The 24,398-nt window shown below is 57.4% G+C and overlaps 1 protein-coding gene across 1 annotated transcript in view; it reads left to right on the top strand.

The window, feature by feature from the left end:
- Positions 1-24,398, top strand: part of Zbtb38 (zinc finger and BTB domain containing 38) — a 35,353-nt gene that overhangs the window by 5,682 nt on the left and 5,273 nt on the right. The window contains 1 exon segment of the mRNA XM_048334443.1: positions 12,000-12,101. The gene's annotated coding sequence lies outside the window, so the exon portion shown is untranslated.

Raw genomic sequence — 24,398 nt, 5'->3', positions numbered from 1 at the left:
ACGGTTACGTCATCTTGCAGATTTTCATACCCAGTGATTTTTTTTTAATGGCAGCCTCCATTTCTATTGCTGTTGGTTGTGCCTGAAAGAAAATTTAAGTATAATTTTCTGGAGCCAGAAAGACCATTGGGAAATATATTGTACCACTGTCACTTTAATAAATAGACCAGTGAGTGGAAGAATAATTTGTATTTATTACTTTGTTGTCTTCCGCCTAATCCCTTGCCTCCTTATTCCACAACTATGGGTACGAGGCACAAAGCCTTCTCTAAAACTTACCCATTCACCATGATTACTGGATTTCCTAGATTAGCTGAAGATGTTTCCTGCTGATTGAAGATGGCACTGAGTCTTTCTCCACATTGACACTTTGGGCTAAGGTGTTTTGGCTAAGGGCAGGCCAGAGCAGGTGTGACAGGGAGAAGAGTGTGCAAACAACTGCTTTGTTCTCACTAAAACGAAAGGGGAACATGCGTGGCTTTCCGCGTGGATGATTTGTAGTATAAAGCTCTCAACTCTTCTACCCACCCCCTGCTTGAAGGATGGCAAATGTTTTTCCAGGCTTTAATTCAGTGGGAACACAAGATTTCGTGTCTTGCTCTCTACCTTGCCTCTGGCTCTCCTTAGATAGATAGGCCTGGTAGCCAGAGCCTCACTTGGAGCTTCCTTCGGCTGCTTGACATGTGAGAAAGATCTAGAACCTCTTTTCTTTAGTACTCAGTCATTTGAAGCCCTTCAGTTCTTGGAGCCATGTGACTTTATGCTTCATAGCCCTAAACAGCTTCCTTTCCTTTCTGTTTGCGGTCTTAGGGTTTGAACTCAGGGCCTCATGCTTGCTAGGCAGGTGCCGTACCGCTTGAGCCACTCTGCCAGCCCTCCTCTTTATGTTGGTCATTTTTGAGATAGGTCCTACTCTGTGCCTAGCTCGTGCCTGGCCTGTGACCCTCCTATTTGACACTTCCTAACGTAGCTGGGATGGCCGGCTCGCACCGTTACACCCAGCTGCGGGTCCAGAAAGAACGTCACGGGAACTCTTTATCCAGATTGCCCTCTGGATGTCTGCACCCCGAGTCGCTAGACTTTCAGCTATGAGCCACCACACCTGGCTATAGCTTTCTTGATAAGTAAACACCCCACGTGTTTGTACCGTGCACCTCCTGTGTGTACCACAAGCTGGAAGCAGAGGAATGAACGAGACGCCCCAAGGTCGGCTTCTTACAAACCTGCTCCTTCCACCCAGGAAGGAGGGGACCAGGCCCAGATAAACATGCAAGCACCTAAGAAGACACATGCAAAGACAAAAACTAAAGTGAAACTATGTCACGTGTCAGCAGTGCATTGTGGGAGGACGGTGGAAAGCCACTCGCCACTCCCAGATCCTGGTGGCAGCCCCGCCGCAAGTCTTGCTTGCATGGTGTAGCCAGAGAGGTCTGAGGTTTGTGGCCCAGCCTTCCAAAGGTGGCTGGAAGGGCGAGCCTTTCCACGGGGAGCAGGTGACCCCAGCCCCCAAGGCAAGCAGCGCCTGGGGGGGGGCCCTGCCCGCCAGCCAGTCAGCTCCCTGAAACCGCCTCCGAAAACGAGGGCCCTTCAGGCCTCCCTGACTCAGTGCCCACCCAAGAAAGGCCTCGGGCACAGGGGAAGTGCTGGAAAGCCTTGTTTGCTTTTCCTAATAATGACAGCATCTGGCAGACGGCCGAGGCATCCGTTGGCGTTGGTTGCCGCAGGCGTGATGGCCGAAGCGTCTTACCTACCCGGCAGTAGGTGGCTTGGTCCCAAACCCCCTCCCACCATGGCGGTTTCCACAGGTTTCACCAAAGCGTTTTGGCCCTGTGGCAGGCATCTATCCACTGAGGCTTTGTTCTTGTGTCCTGCCAGCGTGGGTCTGAGCTCAGGACCTCCCCACCCTTGCTGGAGCAGATGCTGTACTGCTCGAGCCTCTCCACCAGCCCTCTTTTCACGATTGGGTCTATGGCCAGGCTGGCCATCCTGAGATTGTCCCTTTCCTGCTTCACTTTGCCACCGGATGATGGGCGCAGCCCCCAGAGCGGTTGGTCACGTGGATTCTCATGGCTTTTTCGATTGGATGACAATCCCCACCTCAGCCTGGAACAGCGATTCTCGGTCTCCATCGCTCAGCTTGCCGGGTTTCCCGGCGTGAAGGAGCCACTGCCCCCAGCCGTGGCTGCTCTTGGAAAGGCCTCACTGCTTACGAGTACTTTTTCCTTCTTCTCTCGTATGGCAAATGGTGCTTAGAAGATTCTTAAGGGCCAGTGTTTTTTATACCATTCGGCGTAGGCCTCAGATGAAGGCCAGGGAACAAGCGATGGGCTTAGGCCCCGAGGTTCACGAGAGCCTTCTGACCATTCCAGGAGCGCTTTGTGAAACGGTTCCATATTCTGGTAGAGTTTGCTTCGCCACATCGAGATGTCCCGACTGGCACATCATCGTTTGTGTTAGGGAAACATCCCAGTCCTTTCTAGACTATTGCCCAAGTCGTTAGGAAGCAGTGAGACTCAAGTAGTAAGCCGTGGACGTACAGGAGGATGTTTGCTACAGGTCTAGCAACAGATTGATTCGTAGGGCTGAGGCAGCCCTTACATGAAAGTTACATATACCGTCTTGTCTAGTTCTAAAGGAGAAGGCGAAGTTTGCAGAAGTACGCTGCCAGGCTCCACTCGGAGCAGTTGGAGTGACCCAGGGTTACCTTTGGGTCATTTAAATCTCGTTGTAATGGCAGATTACAACACCCCACCCCGCTTTGGGCTTTTCTTTGTGGTGATGGGTGATACCGCCTGGGCAGAATGAGTTGTATCATCTAATAAAGGAGATAGCCATCACAAGAGAGGAGGGATTTATTACGTCAGTACAGGGGTGGCGAGGTCAGGAGGCTGGGGTTTCTCTGAGAGAGCCCCCACTTTCTCTCCAGAGGCTGTATTCCTACTTCTCTTAATAAACATTGCTGTTGCTTTCAATACATTCAGCATCGTGCTTTGACTCTTCTCTTGCAGAAATGCAAGACTTAAGGAGTCCCAATTAAAAAAGAAAAAAAAAAAAACCACCTAACGGAGGGCAGACTTAAGCAATTTGGCCCACTTCCTGGAGCCTTTGCTGAGCAACTACTATGTGACAGACATTGCTATCATCCCGGCAGAACTGGGCGTCGCAGGGTTCCTCCGGGACTCTGGTAACACAGGCTAGAGCGTGAGAAGGACAGGCCCGATTGTGTGTGGTCCCTGGTGCAGAAAGAAATGCGTGGCATGCGTTTTCTCGGTCGCCTTTGTTCCCTGGCTTGGCCTTCGGTCTGGGGGCGGCGGAGCCGACGGCAGAGCCGGTTCTCCACTTGGACTTGCTGTCTCGTTCTCCCACCTTCCCAGGGTGCCTTGGCGCCTAATAGACTGCCGTATGCCCGACCACCCTTCTCCAAGCTGGTCCCCCCTGCACTGCCAGGTGACCTCGGTAACGGCTGTCACTTCCAAATTCATGAGCAGATGCTAGGTCGGGAGGCTTTTGAATGCAGGGGCTTTGCATCTGTGGGTGCGGGCAAAATGCGTCTGCTTCCTCGCCTTCCCCAGTGGGACAGCGGCAGGGGACTCGGGGACCGGTGGGTACATCGCTTGCCTTTGGGAGGCCATCCCAGGCCCAGTGCCTGTCCCTCCACCTCTCGGTGACCAGAAGATCGCTCTTTCGATCTTACCGTGGGCTTTGCCTCCTTCCCTTGAAGGGCTCTGTGTTCGAGACCAGCCCGTTGGATCTCTCAGATCCGTGCTCAGCACATTTGGCCCCCAGACAGTTTGTCTTCCGGTGCTGTTTTGTTTTCAGCGATGCCGGTGTCCACACTCCCCGTGTGCGTGAAAGGCCGTGGTGGCCCTCGTTACCCGCTTTCCATAACACAATAGCCCGCGTCCTCGCTCCTGGACCACGGTGGCAGGCCAAAGGGCTAGTTTGAAATTTCTTCCCCTTTTGCACGCTCGAATCTCCCACTCCATCTGAAGCCTTGCTCTAATGAAGGCCTCACCACCCGGTCCCCAGTGGACAGTGTGACGAACACAGCGCCTGCCCCGGGGCCTTACAAGCCGGTGCCGTCGGAAAACAAAAGCCACCAGCTGAGAACGCGGTTCAATCCCGGGAGGGCTGTGCCCCGGCGAGCCCCCCCCCGCCCCCCCCTCCACTGCAGATCCTGCTTCTAGAGCTGGAGAAAGGAAAAGAAAGGGACTGCGCCACCGAAAGCCTCTAAAGTGTGCAGGGTCCGGGGGAGACACGTGGAAGGCGGGGGGGGGGGGGGCACTGTCTGGGGAGCAGATGGGGAGTCCCAGCGAGGCCAACGGGAGGGAACGGGGGGGGGGGGGAAGACAAGGACACACAGAACAAAAGGAGGCCGCCAGGGCCAAGGGAGGGAGTGGTGTCTGTGTTGCACCCTTGAGCTGGGGGTGGGGGTGGGGTGCTGGGGCTGGGGGTGGGGGAGGGGGGAGTGGATAGAGGTTGCCACCAGGAAGAAAAACAAAAGTCTTCAGAGAATTCCTAAGCGCAGGAACCGGCGGTGTTTGACTCACAATGGCCTCCTCGCTCTATTGTCACACACGGGCTCCCGGTGCAGAGCCCACGGCTCCTGCCGTGAAGCGGGGTCCACGCCTCGCCCTTCCACCCCAAGCTTCCTGTTCCACGCGGCTCGGCGAAGCCTGGGGGGACCCGAGGTGCACCGGGCAGGCCTCGCTCCGGCGCCTTTGTCTTCCCTGAAGCGCAGCCGCAGATGAGGGCCGTGCCGTCTCCCACCCGCGTCTCGCCGCCCGTGGAGGCCTCACTGCTCTGCTTCCGGAGCCGCCTGACCCGCTGTCCCCACGCGTTCCAGCCTCCTCCTCCCCTCCGTCCCCGTTACCGCGCGGGCTGCAGGAGGCCCAGCGCCCGCCGCGTCCGTCGCCCTCTCTCCCCCACGGAGGGGACTGTCACCAGAGCACCAAGAGCACTAAGTTCGGGGGGTCTCTCTGCTGCGCCAGGCTGCTCGGGGGGGCCACAGGGGAAACCCAGTCCTCATTTCCAACAACGTGAGCCTTTGTGAGGTCCGCCTGGGAGACGTGGCCCTTCCCCGCGGACCCTCCCGCAGATCCCCTCCCCTTCGTTCCCTCTCCTCTCGGTGGCTCTGCAAAGGCCCCGCACCAGGAACCGCCAGGTAGCGGGTGGCTGTGCACGGTGGGACGGATCCTGGGCCCCGAGGTCACTTCCTCATCCTCCGAGGCCAGGCCTCCTTCTCCCCCGTCCCCATCATCCCTCCCCACCACTGGACTAGTTCAAGCTGCGACACCCCACTCTATACAGGGTGGCCCCCGCAGTTTGGCTCTCACAACGAACTCTTTTCTGCCTGAAACCACGTGGCAGTCCCCTTTCCGCGAGCCTCACCGCTTTCGCTTGAGGTTTTTCATACATCAGGCCAGGAGCCATCTGTGAAAGGCAAAATAGGTGCTCTGTTGGGCGGGGCAGAACAGCAGCTGTTTGTTTTTTTAATTTTTATTGTTATTTTGAAGGGGATGCACAGAGGGGTGACAGTTATATAAGTCAGGGAATGGATATATTTCTTTCTGGACGATGTCACCCTTCCCTCTCTGTCTCCGGGTTTTTCCTTCCCATCCCCACAAGTTGTATAGTTCATTGTCAGCATGGTGTCTAGTGAGTATGTTTGTTTGTTCTTTTAAATTCATTTTTGAGCCTTTTCTCGGTTCCTTGGACATAAGTCTCACAGACTCTCCTGCCCAGGCTGGCTTGGAACCACAATCCTCAGGTCTCAAGTCTCCTGAGTAGTGAGGATTGCAGATGTGAGCTACCGGCGTCTGGTCACAGCTGGGTTTTATAAGGCAGCGTGGGCAGGATTCGTAGAGGAGGCAGCAGAGGGAACAGCACGGGGGGTGGGGGGTGAACCGGGTTACTTTCCTTACGAAGAAGCTCAGCTCAGGGACTTCCCGATGCCACCCAAACTGGCCTCTCTGGGGACTGTTCATCTTCAGACTCCTCAGAAGCTCACATCCACAGCCTGATTGCAGGGTAGCTCTCTGGAACTTTTGGTGTGGTCTGTTCAGGTCCAGCACAGGCACCGCCCATACATTTCATTTGACGGCCAGTGGAAAGCACATCTGAGGATATGCGTAGGGATTTACTTAAGAAGAAAGAAACCTGCACTGATGCATTTAAAAAACAACACCACACAATTCAAGGTAGTACTAGGTCGGACTACAGCCCTGTCTGCATAATGCCTCATGTATGGACACAAGCGTGAATTCTATGTAATTTTTGTAGTTTGACATCTTAATTTTCCCCCAGTCCATTTAAAACTTAAAAAATAATCCTTCATTTGTGAACCATACAAAGACAGGCCAAGGACCGGATATGAATCTGAAGACTCCTTTTCTTTTTCTTTTACTATTCTTTGGAGGTGCCAGGGTTTGAACTCAGAGCCCTGTGCTTACTGAGCTTGTTTGTTTAATAGTTGAGATGATATTTTGTGCGCATACTGTATTCCTTTCTATCGACATCATAAGCATTTTGTATCAAAATGAAACAAAACCTAGAGTCTTGAAGACACAGCTCCTGTGAGCTGGTACTGTCAGACTCAATTCAGGCTCCTCCTCGTCCTTCCCGTGTCATAGATCTCGTAAAAACCCTGACTCGAGGCCTCACTGGGATATTCTTCAGACCCAGCGGGTGGCATTCAGTTTGGGGCTGGGTGGGGGGTATTCCTCCCCTCCCCCACTCACCCCACCTCAGGCTCTCTGTTGTGGGGCAGCAGTTGTCCTGGGGGGTCTAGGGTCACACCACTTGGGGGTGCAAGTTCTAGACAAAGCTTCTTCCGAAGCTGTGGTCTCCATCAACGGAGCACCACACAAAGAGCCCTCTAGGCAGGCGCGATGCAAATGAGGGAAAAAGATGGGACGTGGCTTCCTTAAATGCTTGAAGGGTGAAAGCGATAAGCATCCAGGGGAGGGAAGTAAATGGTAAAACGGCAGAGCCTTGCAAGTAGAGGAATCAGAATGAGCTAGATTCCAAACAGGTAGCAGGGAATGCGGGAAGCAAAGGGGTCCAAGAGAGATGGACCTCTTTAGTCTTTTTATACGATGCTCTGACAACATTAAAACCCCAGAGAGAGAAAAGGGCCAGCCAGTTTGAAACTGGCCAATAGACTTCATCAGAATGGCCAAGCTGACCATGGCAGCACAGCAGAAATCATGCGATCAACTGCAAGAACAGCTTGCTAGACCAGGCCCCTGGCAGAGGTCAGGGGCAGCACCGTGAACATGAACCAGTAGTCATTTCAGAGAGGAGAAATGAAAAGTCTTGGGATAGTTGTTTCATTTTTTTTCTTTGCAAATGTTAAAAAAAAAAAGCACGTGGCTATTTTGAAAAGAATCTACCACCGAAAAGAATAGAATTACAAGGTATGGACACGTCTGGAAATTTCCAGTGAGTCCCTCATACTCAGAAGAATGATTAAGAGGGAGAATCTGTGACTAGTTATAAGGAAGAATGGAAAATTTCAGAGCACCGTCTGATTATGTAAGTTTTCGACAGTGATATTTAGAAGTATTGCTTTGATATTTTAGTTATTAATAACAGTTTGGGGAAATGGACTCCATTCTGGAGGAACAGTTGGCGCCGATGGGAAATACCAGTGTCTGTGGTGCAGGTAAATAAGGGTTGCCGAAAGGAGACCACCACGCAGTCCAGGCAAAAGAGAATTTATTAGGAGAGCAGAACCGCCGAGCTGGGCAAGATGCAGATGTGCGGTGCGCAGAACGCAGCGCGTAGCATGTCGCGTGTCGTAGCTAGAGTAACAGTGGAGAGAGATCACACATGGAAGGACCAGAAGGAGGCAGGACCCGGTGGATCGGGAAGTGACCTCAGAGGATGAGGTCCTTTTGGTGCAGTCATTGACAGGTGATTCACAGTTACAAGTCTACCGAGGGATGACTGGTTTGGGGCAGGATGATTTCTGGTAAGGCTGCATGCTGTCCTTCAGGAAGAAGAGGGGAGGGAAGGGGGGGGCGGTGTTCTCCTGGGCAGACCTAACAAATGGATGGCAGGACCCATTCACTTGCTAAGCTTCTTAGGAAAACCAGAGCGGATTTTGCCAGCAGCAAGCTGTTGACCGTGGCTGCCGCTGATCGAGGCGCCACTGGAACAGGTTGGGCAGGCCAGGAAGTGACCTCAGAGTCAGACCTGGATGTAAATCCGCCAATGGCACTCACCAGGGGACCGTAGCAGATTACCCATGGACACTTTCTGGAGTAGAAAACCTGTTGCAGAGAGCAAGCAAGAGAGCGCTGGGAGGTGATCCCCATTTCTTGAATGGTAAGAAGTTGAACTCTGAAGGCAGGGGCTGGGGTTTGTAGCTCAATGGTGGAGCAGCGCCCATAAGCTGAAAATTATAAAGGAAAAACAACAACAAGAAAAGACTGGGGATGTAGCTCGGTGGTAGAGCACTGGCCTACCGCGGGTGAGGCTCTGGGTTTAATCCCTAGTAACACACACAAGCCAACACTGAATATTTTCAGCACTAGCAACACCCACAACAGCTTGCAAGGAAAGAACACCCAGTATGTGTGCTAGGCACCTCGGTAAATCTTGCCTCTTGCCACATGGTTTCATCTCATGGAATTCTCAAAAAGCTCTAGGAAGCTAATATTTAAAGATGCCCCCCCCTTTTTTTTTGCCAGTCCTGGGTCTTGAACTCAGGGCCTGAGCAGTATGTCTGGCTTCCTTTTTTTTGTTCAAGGCTAGCACTCTACCACTTGAGCCACAGCGCTACTTCTGGCTTTTTCTATATATGTGGTGCTGGGGAATCGAACCCAGAGCTTCACGAATGTGAGGCGAGCGCTCTACCGCTAAGCCCCCTTCCCAGTCCCGGAGGTGCACCCGTTTTGTGAATAAGAAGCAGAGACTGGGGATGTGAGGTGGGGCCTTGTAAGTAAGGAAACTGGCCTTTGAGCACGGGCAGGCGGGTTCCAAAAGTAGAATCTAATCGCTCCCCTCCCCCCCAGCAGAGCCAAGAGACATCCTAGCATCCTCTGGGTCTCTATTCCTGTACCTCAGTTTTTTTTTCCTGGTGGTGCTTGGTTGATTTTCAGCATTTCCAAAACCCTTGGGGGCGGGGGGGCGGCGGGGGAACAGAAACATACTGAGAGACCAGGAGTGGTTTTTGCTGAGCTCAGGTTCTGCCCAAGCCCTGGTGGGCAGTTGTTTTCTAAGTAGGAAGCTAAGTCCTTCCTTAATGAACGCCGTGTAGCCGAGTAGGTCTCCCAACACCCGGGAGAATAAAGGGCGCAGGGCAGCAAGAAGGCCACCAGCCCCCTGCCTTACACGGGCACGCACGCGTGCCGCTCCGCCTGTCACCCCTCAAAATTCCGCCTTTATTTTCAAGTGACTCGATTCGTCCACATCTCTCAGAATCAAGTGTGTGGGGTTCCCCCCCCCCCCCCCCGCCTTGCTACTTATCAGTGCACCCCAGTGGTCACATTCTTAAGACTCGGTTGGGAACGAGGATGCAGAAATTGCTTCTCAAGAAAAATGCAGGGCTGGGAATGCGGCTCAGCAGTAGAGCCCTTGCTTTGCACGCCTGAAGCCCTGGGTTCGAGTCCCCAGCACCACATATATGGAAAAGGCCAGGGGTGGCGCCGTGGCTCAAGAGGCAGAGTGCTCGCCTTGAGCACAAAGAAGCCAGGGACAGTGCTCAGGGCCTGAGTTCAAGGCCCAGGACTGGGGGAAGCAAAAATGTGAACTATGATTCAATGTTATCGGAACGCAGGCCACGCGGGTAGCTTTGAAAAGAAAAGAGAAAAGGCCGACAAACGCCAGCGCTCACGGCCCGGGGCCAGGAGCTCCGGGGCCTCTGGGACGGGGCTCCGCGCCGGGAGGGAAGGGCCCGGCGGCCGTGTTCGTCTCTTTCCGCCTTCGGCCCCGGCTCTGGGGCTTGAACTCGGGTCCTGGGCTTCTGTGCCCCGGGCCTCGAACCGCCATCCTCAGGCCTCGGCCTCGGGGTGGGGGGTGGCCGTGGGCGGGGGGGGGGGGGCGGTGCGGGGCCGGGGTGTGCGGGGGGGGGGGGGGCGGTGCGGGGCCGGGGTGTGCGGGGGGGGGCGGCGGTGCGGGGCCGGGGTTTGCGGGGGGGGGGGGGCGGCGGTGCGGGGCCGGGGTTTGCGGGGGGGGGGCGGTGCGGGGCCGGGGTGTGCGGGGGGGGCGGCGGTGCGGGGCCGGGGTGTGCGGGTGGGGGGGGCGGTGCGGGGCCGGGGTGTGCGGGGGGGGCGGTGCGGGGCCGGGGTGTGCGGGGGGGGCGGTGCGGGGCCGGGGTGTGCGGGGGGGGCGGTGCGGGGCCGGGGTGTGCGGGGGGGGGGCGGTGCGGGGCCGGGGTGTGCGGGGGGGGGGGGCGGTGCGGGGCCGGGGTGTGCTGGGGGGGGGCGGTGCGGGGAGGCCCCCGCCGCAGCCCGGGGCCCAGGCCTCCGCGCCCCCCCCCCCCCCCCGCGCGCCCCGCCCGCCCGCCCGCGGGAGGCCGAGGCCAGGCCGCGGGGCCGCGCGCGGCTCGGGGCGCCCGGGGCGCCGGGCTGCGTCCTGGGCCCCGCGCCGGGTGGGCCGGGCCGGGCCGGGCCCCGCCGCCAGCCAGCGGCCTCCATTTTCTGGGCGGCGCTGCGCAGCTCGGCGCGTCGGCCGGACTCGCCGCCGGTCCGGAAGCGCCATGGACCCCCGGGGGGAGCGCGCCCGCCGCGGACCCGCCGAGCCCGTAAGTGCCCTGGGCCGGGGGGGGGGGGTCCCCCTCCCCTCGCCTCCCCCGATCCCCCCCCCAGCCCCGGCCCGCAGGTGCCGCACCGCGGACCCGGGCCGCCCCCCCACCACCCCTCGCCCGGCATCTGCAGCCCGGCGCGCGCGGCGGGGCCGCGGGGAGCTGCGCCCCTGGGGCCGGGGGCGCGGGGGGTGGGGGGGCGGCCGGGGGCGCGGGGCGTGGGGGGGGGGCCGGGGACGCGGGCTCGGGGCGGGAGGAGGCGGCTCCGGACGGGACCCCGCGCTGCGCACCCCCTCGTCCCCGGGGCGCAGGGCCTCAGATCCGGGGGGCCCCCCTCCCCGCGCTGCGCACCCCCTCGTCCCCGGGGCGCGACCCCCACTCCAGCCCCCACCCTGCGCCACCTCGCCAGCGATCGATTCCCTGGTGCCCCTGCGAGCCTGGCACGCGCGTGTGCGTGGGGGGGGAACTGTGGGGGGGCGGGGGGGACCCCTGCCCGCAGCCCTGGGGTCGGCCCGCCCGCTCCCCCCCCCCCCCCCCCCGGCTCCGCAGCAGCGTGGTTCCGCGGTGGCGAGCGCCCGTGCGCCCCGGGCCCCCCCTAACCAGGAGGAGTGCGACCACGCACACTTGAAGGACTTTTCTTTCTCCGGGTGGTGTGAGCCTCGACTCCTTCCTCGGATCCCCGTGGCCAGAAAGAATGGAGGGGGGGGTTACCCTGGCTTCAGAGAAACTTGCAGCCAAGTCCTCTCGCTCGGTAGTGTTTTTCCAAGCGCTGGGGCCCGTCGTCGGCTTGTGGAGCCAGAGCCCCATGGCGGGGGGACTCCCGGCTGCTTTTGTTTAAAGATTGAGGATATACAGTGCGATGGACAAGGGGGGCTGGGGGGGACGCCCCGCACATAGGACGAGGATCGTTGCCTCAGGAAACTTTTGGCTCTCAGTTCAGATAATACAATTTCAAAAACAAACTTTGAGGACTGCGGCCGCGTCCTGGTGACCTGCCCAGGCTTGGCTGTCCGTGGGCTCCAGGATCGAGGGGGTCAGTTGTGTGCCCTTGCACACTCGGGTCTGTGCGGGGGGAAAGGCGTCTCCCAGCCGGGCGGGCCGGGCCTGGGAGATCACGCTGGCCGGGAAGGCACTGTTTGTGCGGGCCTCGACTTCCCGCGGGTCTCCGTGGGTGCCCATCGCAGTGACGCTGTGGGAACGTGAGATCCTGGCGGCTAGTCACGCGCGCTGCACCTTTTCCATTTTCTAGATCTTGCCGTGGCGGTGATGGAGGAGGCAGAACTGAGGATTTCCGAGTGATCGCTTTCAAAGCCCGGAAAGGAACTCTTACGGCGGGTCTGGCCTAACTGAGGTAACTGAATTCGGGTCTCTTTTTAGCCTACAATGAAAGAAAGAAAAGGAACTATTGTTGGGGGGTGGGGGGCGCTCAGGAGCTTCCCCCCAAAAGGGCATGGGATTCAGGATAGTGATCCACCAGGTTTGGGGGTCACAGAGGCTCTCAAGAGTGCCCCCCACCCCCCTCGGGACCTAGTGTGTCACGCGGCTGTGCTGGCGCCCGCCGTGGGAGCGGTGGACACCTCTCCGTACAGCCGTGGCGTCTCCCAGCCGGAAGGACTTCACGGGACGCCTCAGGCCTCGGGCTGAAGCAGGCCTGGGACTTGGGTGTGGTTGCTGCGTCAGGCAGCCTGCTTGTGCCACGTGCAAGCCACTGAGCACGCGCCCCGGACACTCTCGGTGCTCACCGGGTGACCGTCGGCCCGGCCTGCCGTGCCCTTGGGCACGCAGCATGTGAAAGGGCTTCTGGTGCCCTTCACGCTCTTTGGTTTGCTCCTCGCCGTCGGTGAGGAACACTGAAATGTGAAAATGGAGACCGGTTGTGGGGTGCTTGCTTGCGTCTCAACCTGTATTTATGGGGTGGTTTTTGTGTACCTAGCTATCAGGCGCGCCTCCAAAGAGACGGGGTCCCCGGGCCAGGCCTTCAGCCCCACGCCTGCCTGGCCCTGCCTCTCCAGCCGATCGCAGCGGCCATGGTCTCAGAAAGGGGGGCGGGGGGCCCCCCGGCCCGTCAGGGCTTTCTCCTCTCCATCCACGTCCTTCCTCCTGCCATCTGTTACATTTAGGCTTTTGACTTTAAAAACAATAGCAGGGTCTTCTCTGAATTCCTTTATTTTCCACTCAACAATGGTTTGTTGAGCTTGGTATTGAAACGGAGCATTGTGTTTTTAACCATTGGATCGGTCGCTTAGCAAGAAATTACTTATTCGACTGTTAGCAACTTTCCTATTGTTAAAATGTAGGAATGTCGACTCCAACGATGTTGGGGTCTGACTCTCGTACAGATTCCAGGTAGATGTATATGGGAAGTCATCTTCAAAATATTAAATATTTATAATTCCTTTTTTATATTTTCTTTTTTTTCCATTAATATTGCCTCTGCAGGCCTTGGTATTTGTATACTTAGACCACAAGCAGAGGAGAAAAAAAGCAGTTAAGACCCAAGGGCTTTCTTTAATGCAGAAATGCCCGCCTCTTTTTTTTTGCATTGTAGAACACAGTAAAGCAATTTGAAGTAATGCTTTTGTGTGGCCTAGGAAATAGGAAGTCATTCTGTCTAAGTAGTTAATACCAGATTTTAAGATGAGTGTTTCTGGTAATGACTCCAGTCCTAAATACGCGCGAGTGAGATGTTTCTTAGGAGCCCGGAAGCTTCAGCCATTCTGTAAGTGTTACGCAGCGCCTCGGCACCCCCCCGCGAGCATGGTGCCGTGCTGAGGGCAGTGGAGAATTCAGCAGTAAAAAGCTGGCCCCTTCCCCAGAGAGGCGGTGGAGCGTAAGAGCATATTCCCGACGATCCGTCCAGTGAATGCAGAGAGTTCCAGTCCTAGCAAATAGGAGGAATAAAGGGGAGCGCCACAGTCTGGAGAGAGGGTGGGGAAGGCCGGCGTCCTCCTGAGTTAGGGTGCGTCCACACGGGGGGGGCCCATGGGGACTCGCACCAGAGAGGGCTCAGAACTGAGCAAGACTAGGGCACGGGGGGGGGGGTCCCCCAGAGGCAGCCAGACGGGGCTTGTGCTCCCCTCCCTGGCCTTATCTGCTGTGTGTGTACGGAGAGCTGGGTGCATTTCTGCATTGGGACCGTCCGCGGCGGTCACGCACGCACACACGCACGCGGCGATCGCCATGGCTCCGCCGGGTTAACTGTGCTGGGTCCGCGTGCCCAGCCAGGGTGTGTCGACACGGTCCTTTGGGGTGACCCGGAGACACTCGGCCCCTGCTGGGCTGCGCAGGACACCAGAGCCCCTGCCGAGGCGGGTGAGGGAGAGGCCCAGAGCCGGAGTCTTCCTCCCAGCCGTGGGAATGTAAGGACGGGGTGGAGGTGGCATTTATCCACCGTGGAGGAAATGAAGATTCTTACAGAGTCAATCCCCAGATGACAAATTTAAAAAGAAAAACGGGGGCGGGGAACACGGGTGGGGTTTTCAAAGTTCATGGCTGCAAAGATCCTTGGAAGTAATGAACCCCACCCAGCCACCTTCTCCACAGTCCGGAAGCCGGGGCGCAGGGCGGGGCGGGCCCCAGGGAGCCGCCGGCACGAGGCCCGTGGAAGGGGCGGGGGCGTGGGTTTGGGGAGAGCTGACCACGGCGCCCATGACGCATCCGGGAGGCAGAGCCGCTGGGCGCTTGGCCCCGGGCCCCCGTGGATTCCTGTCCATCAAGACAGTCAGGAAAATGCCTTCTGAAGTCGGGAGAGGCAGTGGAACCAGGCAGTTTCCGTTCTTCTTTTTTTTCCTGTGGCCTATGGGCGTGTGGAAGAGCCTTTGCCGAACACGCGTGAAGCCTTGGCCTGCATCCCCGCAACTGCCAGACATAAAAACAAAAGCAATTTTTATTCCTCTCTTACATTTTAAAAGCGACTATGCATTGCTGGCGATATGGAGGGGAACAGTGGCTCACGCATCCTAGCTCACGTCCTAGCTACTCAGGAGGCTGAGATTGAGTGAATTGAGGTTCAAAGCCTCCCAGAACAGCAAAGTCAGAGAGACCCCCCCATCTCCACACTCCTGCCATCCCCGCGGCAGCAGGAAGGAAGCCTGAACCAGCAGGACTGCCGTCCGGTGCGCAGCGTGGCAGGAAGTAAAACCCCATCCCCAAAATAACCCTACGGAGACGGCAGTAGAGCGCCCGCCTAGCGAGCGTGAAGCCCCGAGTTCAGACTCCCAACACCACCAGGCACGGTAGGAGTCGCCTTCCGCACGCCCCACGCGGGCCCCACGCGCGTGTGTCCGTCCGCAGTGCCGCGGTCGTGGGAAGTCGTGGGGTCGTGGAAGGGCGTCCTGGACGCCGCCGGCAGCCCGGAGGGGCAGGTGTGGGTACAGGCTTCCCGTCCCGTGAGCCGGGTGTTATTTCTAGGCCCTGTTGTGTCGGTGGTGTTTTTTTCCTGTTCACGTGTCAGAACAGCTGTTTTTAGGGTCGGTTCCAATCAGGTAATAACATCAGCAGTTCGGTAAAAGCAGAGCCGAGCCCCTCATGGTGCCAGGCAAGGGGAGCCCTGCGTTCAGAATGGACTCCCCAGCTTCAAGTACTTTTTTGGGGTGAGCCTGCAGGTAGCTGGCCAGCTCGGATGGGGCTGGGGATTGGCACCTAGAGGCCGGTGAGGATTGCCCGGCCCCGGGCCCCCGCCTTAGCGTGTGTTCTGTCTTTGGTGTTCTTGGCCCCGAGCTCAGGGCGTCCGTGCTGGGTTCGATTCTCCACGGTGGAGGGGTTGAACTCGTAGGCACGCCTGCTCCCCCGCGCACCTGTTGCCGGCCCACGCCGAGGGAGTGGAAGCTCTCAAGGGTAGACTGCAGAAGCCGCCATCACGGACCTGGGACACGGAGCCCTGGCTGGGGCTTTGCCGAGAACGTGGGGAGCCGGCCCAGCCTCGGGGTGGCGTGCTAACAAGCCCTGACCTTTCCCTTGCCCTGTCTGAGGCCCTGCAGCCTGGGATGTCTTTACCCACCACACCGTGAGGTGGGGTTCTGCGTGGACGTCCCTGTCTTTAAGACCCGAGCGACGCCGTTTTCCTAAGGGGAAATACACTGCTAAGTCAACTTGTGACCTGTTAGCTTATACATTGAAGTTCTCGATTAAGAGCTGTTTGTCACGTTTGAATAATGTATTTTAAGACTTGCTATTTATAATGAGTTTCTGGTAGGCTGATTTGTCTCCTTTCTATTTTAAGAAACACTTATCAAGGTCTTCTTTCCCTTCCTTCCTTCCTTCCTTCCTTCCTTCCTTCCTTCCTTCCTTCCTTCCTTCCTTCCTTCCTTGAAGTCTAAATAAGAGCTTTCGTCCAACCCCAGCAACTACCTTACATTAAAAATGACACACTTTCCTCGCTCAGAGAGAATAATGAAACTTCTGATGCTTAATCATTGTTGTAGTCAGCAAATAGCTAACTTTGCAGGCACGGCTTTTGGTACTGGTGGAAAAAGAAGGCTCTGTGAGTCTCCGGGTGATTGCGGTGTGAGAAGTAGGTTAGGTGTCCGTGCGCCCAGAAGGTTCCGGGGTCCTGGTCTGGCTGTGCAGGCTCCTCGCTTGGTGGCCATTTTCTGAGAGCAGAGCTCAGGGCCAGGCTCCTCCTTCCTCCCCGGGCTTCTCAGGAGCGTTTGTTTTCTAAAATGAAAGCCAGCTCAAGCTGTCTATTCTTGACATCGTTCTAGACGCGTGTATTTAAAGCATCCTTTTCCTAACCAGCACGGCACCATGTAGGTTTTCTCCGTGGTGGGTTTGATACTTGTTTGGGGTGTTGTAACTACAGGTAAGCCCACAGGTGAACAGGGAAATGATTTGGAGATTATCTGGAAATCACTAGGGAATTGTTTGTCCCATCAACAACCTGGGCTCCCTCTCCATTAAATTAATGTGAGGGGCTAATCGGGAAGGGCCGTGGGGAGCGCTGATCTTTCCTTTGCCCCCAGCCCCGTGGATTTCTTCCGGGGAAACCGTGCATCCGTCGGCACACTGGTTTCTGCGTCCTCTCCGTGGCAGAAAAGCCCTGTGGCTCTCGCTTCGAACCTGCTCGTGGGCAGCTCATGCGGGGAAAATTACACGCGTGCTAAGGGAAACCGCCCAGGCGGGGAGCTCTGTCGGCCGGCATTTTGTGTCTGAGCTGGGTGGGAAGCCACTGCCGTCCGTGGCCAGAGAGAGCGAGAGGGCCCAGGGCCCAGCAGCCTCCCCCCCCCCACCCTCGGGGCAGGCAGTTCCCTCCCCCCCCCCGCCCCCAGGGCCGGTAGTCCCCCCCCAAGCACGGCAGCTCTCCAGCATTCTGCAGCCTCAAGGGCCCCGCTTCCCGGAGCCGAGCCCCTTTGTTCGTGGGCCCGCGAGGGCCCCCGGTGGGGACTGGTATCTCGACGCGCATGCTTGATTTCAAGCCCTGAGAGACGGACTCCATTCCCGTGACACGCCTCCCGACGCCGGCCTGTTTGTGTGACACAGGAAGTGGAACCTGACACCGTCCGCCCCAGTCCTCCGTCCGGCTCTGTGATGGGCTCGGTAGCTGCCCCGCCTGCCATCATTTCTGCGATGCGGGGCTAGGGCCTCTGAGGACAACGCCGGCCGAGTAAAAGACCGTCTGCTCAGCAGGGGCATGGCGGGGCACCCGCTAACCGGGAGTCCCCGTTGGGCGGTGGTTGTGGCTTTCGTTTTTGTTTTTAGTAAATAGAGCTAGTGATATGTCGTTGGGGGGCGGTAAATACATATTTGACTCCGAAATTGGCATAAAACAAGCACAGACACTAAACAACCCAACCAAAAGATGCGATGGTGGGTTATTAGTACCGACGCGGAGCTCACGGGGAGCCAGCCTTCCCTTTGTGGACGTCAGTAGTGCGTGCGTGTGACCCTAAGTCACCAGACGGCGGTTGCAATCCCCCCCCCCCCCATTGGTGCCTCGCTCGGGCTCGATTGCTCCATCTTTGAAATGGAAGCGTCATCTCACAAGCACGCAAGGTGTCACAAGAAGGAAGGCGGTGTGACCACCATGCGTCAATGGTGCAGGAGTGACAGGGATAAAGCCGCCGTTCTTGCCCCTGTTCCGAGTTGTGGGGGCCGTGGGCCTTTTGGGGGGCGGCCGGTCAGCGGGCTGGGCAGTCAGGCACTGAAATCATCCCAAGCTGCTGGAATTCCACGGCAGGGCGGGGTGCGAGGAGGATGCCGTCCGGAGCCCGAGACAAACAAACCGGCTCAGCTATTTAAAGCAGTGAGGGAATGGAGAAGAAGGCTCCGAAAACGAGTCTTGCCCAGTTTACGGAAGCAACCGAGTGGAGAGATTGTAACCGGTTAAGGTTTTGCGTGACGTCGCCAGAGATCACAGAGCAGTCCCAAGGAGCTGACGCCTTAGGCCGTTCCCAACAGCACGGAGAGAAAGGAGCAGGGGTGGCCTGCCAGGAGCCCGTAAAGAAAGGTTCTGCCTGGGGCCAGTGGCTCGCTCATGCCTGCGATCCTAGCCACGGAGGGTCCCAGTACAAAGCCAGCCCTGACAGCAAAGTCTGTGAGACTCTTGGCTGCAGAAAGCCAGTAGTCGATCTGTGGCTCACGGTAGACTGTCAGCCACGAGCGGGAAAAGCTCAAGGATACCGCCCAGGCTCTGGATTCAAGCCTCAGTGCCAGCAAGGGGGAGGGAAGGAAAGAGACGTAACATACATTCTGGGGCAGCACGTTGAAAAAGAATGTTCCCCTCTAAAACAGACCTATGACCCAACAAGCAGATAATACCTAGCTTTGTTTTTATTCCTAAATTTAGAGCCAAATTTGAATAGCCCTCTAACATAAGAGGAAAAGAACTCATAATGGAAATTTATCAGTGGTCTCAATATGTGTCATAATCAGATTATTTTGGCCTTCCCACTAGCCTTTTTTTTTTTTACCAGAACAGCTAATAAAGTCACTGTGAAAGATGTTTATTTAAATTGCTTGTGCCTTTTTGCATAGGCTTAGGAGAAATGCTAACTCTGCCTCTAAAGACAGGAAAAAACACCTAGATGTTTGTCACTAAATGCCCCTGTGTGTTCGTGCGTCTCTCTCTCTCTCGGGAGTGTGGGTGCGGGTGACAGAGCAGGGCCATCTGACCCCAAGGTCAGGCTCTGGGACACTGCCAGACTGGACACCATCTGCCTCATGCAAAATAGTCTTCGGTAGAACCCCGCCTTATTGCAGTGTTTGGGGGGTCAGTCTCTTCTCTAGCTTCAGTCCCTCCACCATTTACTTTCCTGGGCAGCTCGTGCTACACCCCGTAAACGGTGCCTGGTAGACCTTCGGTAAGTAGTATCTGAAAAGTAGATAAAAGCTAACGCGGTATGGCTATGTCTAAGTGTCATGTGTTCACTTACATTTGTGTGCGCGTGCACAGGTCTGTTTAAGCACTTAGGGCTTGAACTCAGAACCTCATGGTCTTGCCTGGGTTTCTTGTTCACACTGGCACTCTACCACTTGAATCATGCCTCCCTTCCAGCATTTTGCTGGTTGATTGGATGTTTAGTTGGAGTCTTCCAGATTTTTCTGCCAGGGCTAACCTCGAACAGCAGCATTCCGGGTCTCGGACTCCTGAGTAGATGGGATTACAGCCCAGAGTTTGCATTTTTTTGGAGAAAGTGAACTGAACGTCGAACTGTATGGAAAACACCGAACTTCTCTTCCACGTTCGCCTCAGCGCCACCTCGTAGACCATGGGGTGTCCCAGGCCTGCTTAGCAGGGCAGAGGCCGCTCCCAACCGACCGCGGGGCCTAACCCCTGCCCTGCACAGTGCACAAGGCGGTCTCGCCCCAGCCTCTGGCCTTGCCAGCGACACTCCGGGCAGGAGGCAGGGCCTGTGTCTTGCGAGCTCTTGGTAGCTCGGTTTCTAATTCACGTGCGTTTCGCTATCCGCAACCAAGAAAGAGAGAGAAACGAGCCCATGTCCTTAGTTACACATCGGTGTTCCCGAACTCGAGATGGAAGGGTTGGGAGGGTTGTTGGTGACGGGGTCTCACCGTGTCGTCCTGGCTGGCCTCAAAATGGTACTCGTTCCCCACCCCCCCCCCCCCCCCAGCTCCAAGGTGCTACAGTTGGCAGGCCTGTGCTCCCGTCCCCGCCAGTCCCCTGCCTGACTTGGTACCGAGGCTCCGTCGCTTGCTGGCTCGGCGCATGCGCAGCCCGGGGCTGTTCCAGCCGCGAAGCTTTCTTCCCGCTGAGTGAGTCCAGTCCCACTGCGGGTTTGCCGAACTTGTGGGGGAGACGGGTGTCATGCAGACCTTTGGAAAGACTGCTGACGGGAGCCCCGGCCTAAGCAGGAGGCGCCGCGCCCCGTTTCTCTGTAAGTCATGAGGAAGTCACGGGCCAGCCCGTGGGCTGGGGATGCAAGAGCAGGCCTGCCCGGACTCTCAGTCCCTGAACTCTGATCTGATCTGAAGGTCGCCAAGTTCGAGTTCGGGGTTCCCGCGGGGAGTTTATACACACACACGCGCGCGTGCCGGGGGCCGCCTTGCACACGCGGGTCTGCCTGGCCGCTGGTGGGCTAGGATGCTTGTCTTTGCCGTGGCCCTTCCGTTGGGATCCGGGACACACGGGCGTCTGCGGCTTTCTCAAGCCAGCAGGTGTCTGGGCAAGGTGTGCGGGCCGCCCTGAAACCCCGCCGAGCTTCCAGAAGAAGAAAAGAAAGCTCCGGCCTCTCCTCCTTTCCTCTTTCCAAACGAGCCACCGAAAACACCGGCGGCGGCGTTCACGGACCTGGCAGCGCTGGTTCCCGCGGTCTGCACCCCCCCCCCAGCCCCCCCACCCCCCCCCCCCCCCGCTAGCTGGAGACCGACTTTCACCTTTTCCCCGGATCCGACCCCCGGGCGAGCGTGGCCTCCCCAGCCTCCTCCCACGACGGTCACAAGCCACACTCCCCCCGCCACGCCGGGCCCCCTCGAAATCCGACGGCTTGAGTGGAAGGGAGGCTTGAGTGGAAGGGAGGCTTGAGTGGAAGGGAGGCTTGAGTGGAAGGGAGGCTTGAGTGGAAGGGAGGCCTGAACGCAGCCCGTCCGCGTCCCTCGGGGGCTGGCTGCCCGTAGGCGACAGGACGGAGAGGGCGTTCCCTTTCCGTAGACGCAGCCCCGGTCTCCCGAGGGCTTCTGCGTGCTCATCTGTGTTCGGGATCTGACGTGTCTGTTGCCGACGCCCCGTCCGTCACGTGGGGGCTGACGTCGGCGCCCCGTGTGGCCGAGCACGTGGGCCGTGGGCTTGCGGGTGGGATGGCGGAGCCGGCTCCTGCAGCAAGACGTCCTTTGTCAGCACACCCGCACGGGGGGGGCTCCGGGGTCCGCGTGGGGGGCCCCCCACGGGCCTGCTAGGGAGGGGCGGCGCCCCCGGGCTGTCGCAGGGCTGCAGGTCAGTACCCGAGCACAGCGCGTTCTTTTTTTAGCTAGGGTTTATCGCAGTTTCTTTTTATAGAAGGTGCCTCGCGGCAGAGGGAGAGGGAGCCGCTCCGTCAGTCCACCTGGATCGTTTATCCTAGGAACCGCGCGGACGGATAAACACCGGGAAGAGGGGACTTGGCCTGCTCCTCCGGTCCCAGGCTAGAGGAAAACGGGGTTCCCTTGGGCCCTGGAGAGCGGGCGGGGCTCACGGGAAAGGGTTCCTTCCCTCTTTCCTTTGTTACGGCCTCGAGACTTCCTGATTCAAAGAGCACACCCGATTTCATCACGAAGCCCCACAAAGGAGCACAGAATGAACACGCGGCGTTCACGGGGAGGCTGTGACATTGTTATCCCTCTCGGTGTCTCAGGAAAGCTTGCCCTCGCTAACCACAGGGGGTGAGAAGTTAGGGAAGCCGGAAGTACTGGTCAGATCATTGGCAAAAAAAAAAAAAAATAATAATAATAATCGTTGCCTTTTTTTTTTTCCAATTCTGATCCAGAAAGAGTGAACCATAGGCCTCCCCAGCCGCAGTGTGTGTGTGTGTGGGGGAACAGTTACGTGGGTGTGCCCACGCGGCGGGCGTGGCTGCACCGTGGGCGTGGCCACCCAGAGCTCCTTCACCAGTGCTCTCCTCAACTCTCTCTGGATTTCCACTTTGGGTTTTGCCACGCTTGTGTTTGCTTTTTCTCTTTAGACCTCTTAGGCCCTACGTACAACTTACCCTAGTGAGTAGAAGAAAACCATTTTGTGGAGACAGCGATTATTTACGTTATTGTGAACATGTTCTTACTGCTGAGCAACAGTATTTGTGGCTTGTTTGTTTGTCTGTCGGTTGTGGGGCTTGAACTCGGGGCCTGGGCGCTGTCCCTGAGCTCTTCTGCTCCAGGCTGGCGCTCTAGCGCTTTGAGCCACAGCGCCACTTCTGGTGTTCTGGTGGTTTGTTGGAGATCAAAGTCTCACAGACTCCCCCGCCTGGGGCTGGCTTTGAACCGGGATCCTCAGCGCTGAGCCTCCTGAGTAGCTGGGGTGACAGGCAGGAGCCACCAGCACCGGGCCTCCTAGTTGTTTTGAGTTACTGGCTCACTAAAGTTGTCTCATGTAGAGGACTGTTAGTCTTTTTCATGCTTGTCTATCCCATCTTGGTAATTCTACTAAGAATAGTGAATGTATTTCTCAAAATTTCCTTTGGAGAAAACAAGAAAATAGCACGTAAATTATCAAAAAGTTACGTTTCTTCTTTGTTTCTGAAATCTGTCTGGGCTTTTCCATGGTGGGGGACTCCTGACACTTCTGTTTGGAGTCAAGAACAGTGGCAGAGAAGGTTGCTGGAGCGACTGTCGGTACGGGAGGAGACGGGTCTGCGTGAGCGTGACGTGTCAGTTTCCATTTGGGGACGGCCCGATGGTGTGTCCCGGAGGGGCTTCTGGCCCGGGTCCTCTCACTTCCTGATCCTTGTCAGTGCCGCCTCCCGAGCTTGCTCAAGGGGCGGGCGGCTGCGTGCTTCAGAGAAGCCGGCTGGTGCTTGGTGCGCAGACGGCTCCCAGCCAGACAGACGGCAGCCCCGGGAACGCCAGGTCTTCCCGGCTGGCAAGAAGATGCGTCCGTTTCCAAATACTAGGGGAGCTCAAACATGGGTTAGCCAGGTTTTCGAACATGGTTTCAAGTCAGACCTTCGGGGATCCGATACGCCCTCGTGTACCCACCCGTCGGGGCCCCAGCTGTTGTGCAGACTGGACGCCTTTCTCCCTTCACTTTAGACTCCTGGACTTGGGCTTTTATTAGACCCGTGACGCATGGTTTTCATTACACACGTAGAGTATGGCTGCTACACACGGGGTACAGCAGCCCCTGTGATTTGGGACGAGCGGGCTGTCAGACGGGAGAGGTGGGCGTGTGAAGAGCCTCAGAGCTCCAGTAGCTCCAAGAGCAGGAAAGGGAAAGCGACGGAGGGGGGGCTGTTCTGAGCCGCGTATAACAGATGCGTGTCTGAAACGCCGGGGTGGAGCCCTGGGGCGCGACGGATACACCCTGAGAAAGAAGCTAGGTGACGGGAAAGTACCATGGGCTCTCGGGGCCGAGGCAGGGGAGAGGAGGGCCAGCAAGGAGGGCGAAGGGGGACAAAATCGTCAAGGTCGTTTATTTGCACCGATGACAATAGAACATTGCAACCATCCTGAGCAGCGGGCGATGCCCGGAGGAGGTTTGGTTGGATTCGCCGTCCCCTTGTGTGCAAGCGTCACCGTGAAAGGCTGCTCGCAAGACTTCATGGTGACTGTTTCCTTTTTTAAGTCGCGAAATGGCGTCTTTCACAGGCTTCGCCGCCTTGACAGGGCGCCTCTGCCCGTTTGTGTTCTTTCGTTGAAGTCACTGTGTTTCACTCTGAGATGAGAAACTTCTGGAGGGCTTGAAACCCTGCCTTTCTTTTTGCCGGGATCCCCTTTTCTCCCCCTGTTGCCGTCTGCAGAGCTGAGCTCCACCCATCCGGTCCTCACAAAAGGCCTGACCTTCTGCAGGAAATTGAGGGACCGCCCCTCCTCCCGGGCCACGCCCCCTCGCCAGCCACGCCCCCGGCCCTCGGACCCACCCCCTGCAGGCCTCATTGGGTGTTTCCTGGGCACGCTTTATTTTCCACTCGAGGGAGTTTTGGGGTCCCGCGTGGCAACGCGTGTTGAGTGTCAACCCTTAGGCTTGCTGCTTCTGGTGGGTTGATCAGAAATCTCCCGAGACCTCCAGACTCTTCAGCCTCTTCAAGAGAAAGGTGGGGTACACAGGTGTGCATGGGCCCCAGGCCTCACCCCAGCCGTGCGAGCGGAGAGAGGGGAATTGTGTGAAAGACTCTGGGTGAAAGGCTCCCCGGACCGGGGCGGGGTTTGGACATCCCTCCCATCCCAAGATTAGGGGGCAGGGTGAGCATCCCACCCAAGGCAAGACCGCCTTCCGCCGTTTAGTAGATATCTTTTAAAGAATTTAGAGGCTGGGAACACGGCCTAGTGGCAAGAGCGCTCGCCTTGTATACATATGGAGCCCTGGGTTCGATTCCCCAGCACCACATATACAGAAAACGGCCAGAAGTGGCGCTGTGGCTCAAGTGGCAGAGTGCTAGCCTTGAGCGGGAAGCAGCCAGGGACAGTGCTCAGGCCCTGAGTTCAAGGTCCATGACTGGCAAAAAAAAAAAAAGAAAAAAAGAACTAAGATAAAAATGTAAATACCCACCGTACCTACCGCACGATA

Source organism: Perognathus longimembris, chromosome 26, assembly GCF_023159225.1.
Source record: "Perognathus longimembris pacificus isolate PPM17 chromosome 26, ASM2315922v1, whole genome shotgun sequence".
NCBI lineage: Eukaryota > Metazoa > Chordata > Mammalia > Rodentia > Heteromyidae > Perognathus > Perognathus longimembris.
The sequence above is the reverse complement of the archived record's forward strand: the minus strand, read 5'-3'. Positions and strand labels throughout refer to the sequence as shown.